The following is a 3,398-nucleotide window of genomic DNA, read 5'->3' on the forward strand; positions in this document are numbered from 1 at the left end:
CAAGTTTTCTTCCTCATATCGTCTCAGGGAGTTTCTCATTGCCACTGTTGCCTCTGGCTTGCTCGTTAGGGATAAATTTATAAATGTAGTATTTACATCCTGAATTTAGAGATATCTGTAAAGCTGCTTTGTAACAATACCCATTAGTAGTTATATCATACACTTTCTGTCAAACTGTCAATCAAAGTAGTGTGTGCTGATTTATGACCCATTGTGCTTCCCTGGCCGACATTTCTGTAGGTAACCTAATTTATGACCAGGGTGCGGGTAGCCCTATGGACTGTATTGGTCATTCTGGCACCTGTGTATCTGGGGTCTGGGGGTGTGGGGGAGTAGCCCCCAACAAATGTGTTTATGTTAATGAGACTGTGGTGAAAACCCGTTTCTCCCAATATTAATCACATACAATATATACCTTTTTTGTGGTATAAGAGAATGTTTGTTTCTGAAATTGCTTTTTGTGGTATTGTTTTATTTGAAGCTTAAGGATGGTTTGGGTGAAATACGCCTGAAACAGTGTTTCAAATGGTTAATATTGGGTATACGTTTGTGTTACTGTGTGAGGGATTTCGATTTGTCTAACCACATTGTTAGAAAAAGCATGATGTTTGAATGTGTACAAATATGAGCAGAATATTTGTTTGTGAAATAAATGAAAACAAATGTTGATTACATTTTTTGGGAGACCGGTTTGACTTTGAATAAAAACTTAGGAGGTAAAACGTTTTTAAAAAAGAATCTGTTTCGCATATTACACGTCTTTCACACATAACCCTTTAGGAGGTAAAAATTATTAAAAGAGCTGTTTAAAAGAATCTGTATTACACGTCTTCCAAAAAGATAACCCTTAGGAGATAAAACATTTAAAAGTGCTGTTTAAATGAATCGCTCGTATTACATGACTTCTAAACATAACCCTTAGGAGATAAAAATGTTTAAAAGAGCTGTTTCAAAGAATCACGCGTATTACATGACTTCTAAATATAACCCTTAGGAGGTAAAATTTTGCTTGTATCTTTCTCATTTGTAAGTCGCTTTGGATAAAAGCGTCTGCTAAGTGAATAAATGTAATGTAAAATGTTAAAGTGTTGGCTAAAAGAATAGCCTGTATTGTTTAAACTAGAAGACCAGTTTTGACGAGATGTCTTCCAATCGCTGGATAAAGCAGTAATGATTTAAAAAACCAATTCATCTGTCTCTGTCTTTATACACTCCGCCCATCCACACACGTGTTTCACCAGCAGACAGTTTCTGTAGATTGTGTAAATTTATGACTTGAGCAGGCTATTCTGTAGGTTGTGTGCATCTAATTTATGACTCTTTGTGTTTTTCCTGACCAACAGTTTGTGGGGCACATTTATTTTATGACCAGGGGTGTGGTGTAATCCTATTGTAGTGAGGTGTGCCGTGATTAAACGTCACCCTTATTAACTACGTGGCCAATGAGCTCTCTTCCTACCATAGTATATAAGCTGTTGTTTAGGCCTCACGGAATACGTCATGGTCGAAAACCTGCCCCTTCCTTTCGTTGCTACGGACTGCAGTGGTACGTGTTGTTAGCTTTGTCGCTTAGTTGTTTGATGCTAGCATTTTCCACTTATCATGCGATTTATTTGTTTAGTGTGACGTTGTGCATGTGTGGTGTGCTGCTTGCTTTCAGTGTAGTGTGCCATCAGGGCTCTCATCTGTGTAACATGGCAGTTTAATTTAGCCCCGATCGGAGAGCCAGCTGCTGCTGTCACAACTATTAAAGAAGCTATATGATGTTCCTATGTGCCGTCATGAGTATTATGTCATTGGATCACGGTAGGTAAATCGCTTAGTTTCAATTATTTGAGCTAAATGATTTTGTATGCTTTCCAAATTGAGGTTGTAACACCTGTTTGTTGTTCTTAGGGTCCTTGATCTTGCATGCATTAAGGCAAGCTGAGTGAGTGCGGTTGTTTTGGTATAGCTCCTCCCCTTACTCGCGGAGCCACGTTGCTGCTTTGAGGCTGCTTGATTGATTGGTTTTGTTGCTTCAGTTTGTTTTGCCTTTTACTTTGTGCTTGTTTGTGTTTTGATTTGCTTTATTTTGTTGTGCTTTTTGTTATTTTGTTTTGTGTTGGTTACTGTCACTAACATCAGTTTTCTTTAATTCAACTGTGTTGTAACAGTCTGTATCAATTATGCTGATACTGCTATGCGGTAGTAGTGGTTTTGGTCAGCTTTGGTAAACTTGCTACCTGCAATCAGTTTGAGTGTGTGGTTCTCTGTGTTTTTGTTACAGTAATTTTGTCTTTGTTTTGTTTTATCCACTTTGTTTGTTTGCTTTGAGCTTATTGTAATTGATTGTGTGTTTTCTCCTTGTAGGAGCTGAGTGCGTCCTGAGGCTTGGGGGGGGGGTTCTTTGCTGCATCTTTGGTTTTACTTAATTAAGGGTCGTCATTATTGCTGTGTTTATTTGCAGTGAATTTTGTGGGTCATACAAGCCTGTAGCCTTTAGTGCTGTCGTACTAGCCTGCCCTTCATACAGGAAGCCTCAGTCCTCCTATGATTATTGTTAACTTCCTTTTGTGACTGTTTTATTTGACCAATGCCTGACTGTGTTGGTTGCTTCTTTTAAAATAATTATTGGCCAGTCTTTTTAACTTCAAAATAAAATGTATTTTTGTATGGAAACCCATGCCTCTTGCCTGTTCTAAGTGGCAGTGTTACGCCACGGCCAGCAGAGGGCACTGCGGTACGGCCGCTGACTGGTCACGTGACTCTTTTGTTTTCGTTCACTTCCCGCTTGGACACTGAGTTAAGTTTATGTCTCTGATTTGCCACAGGTGCCCATGTTTTGAGTTAATTAGGTTTGTTAGTTATCCCCCACCCCCCCCACCCCCCCGTGTGACTGCGCACATCGCGCAGTATTAAAGTTGGTTCAGTTCAAGTGAGGGAAGTATCCGGATATATGCTAACGTGTAGCATGCTAGCGGTCGTAGCTAGGGGACCAGAGTGAGTATAGTCCGTAGAGACCGCGCTCCCTGTGTTTGTTTCTGTTTGTTTGTTTCTGTTTGTTTGTTTCTGTTTGTTTGTTTCTGTTTGTTTGTTTCTGTTTGTTTGTTTCTTGTTCAAATAATAAAGACGGTGACCTGCATCCGCCTCCAGTCTCGTTCCGTGACAGAATACTGCGCCCAAAATGCGGAAGCAGCAGGTCGCCATGAGCGCCGCCGAAGAGGCCAGGATTTGGGCGCTCCTCCGTTCGTCCCTGGAGATGAGCAAACAGCTCGAAGAGGAAATGGCTCAGTGCAAAGCCGAGCTGCGCGCCGCGTCGTCCCTCGCGCCATATACCCCGTCCCCGCCGCCAAGGAGCGACGCCTTGCAACACAGCCAGCAAAGTAGCCTGAGCATCTAGGGCTTTCCACTGCAGG

General features: G+C 41.3%; 1 long non-coding RNA gene across 1 annotated transcript; it reads left to right on the forward strand.

The window, feature by feature from the left end:
• The first annotated feature begins 1,503 nt into the window (after positions 1–1,503).
• On the forward strand, positions 1,504–2,724 carry LOC108264020 (uncharacterized). Its single transcript, XR_001812324.3, has 3 exons — positions 1,504–1,546; positions 1,661–1,806; positions 1,897–2,724. It is a non-coding gene; the product is annotated as an uncharacterized LOC108264020 (long non-coding RNA).
• Positions 2,725–3,398: the final 674 nt, after the last annotated feature.

Source organism: Ictalurus punctatus, chromosome 4, assembly GCF_001660625.3.
Source record: "Ictalurus punctatus breed USDA103 chromosome 4, Coco_2.0, whole genome shotgun sequence".
NCBI lineage: Eukaryota > Metazoa > Chordata > Actinopteri > Siluriformes > Ictaluridae > Ictalurus > Ictalurus punctatus.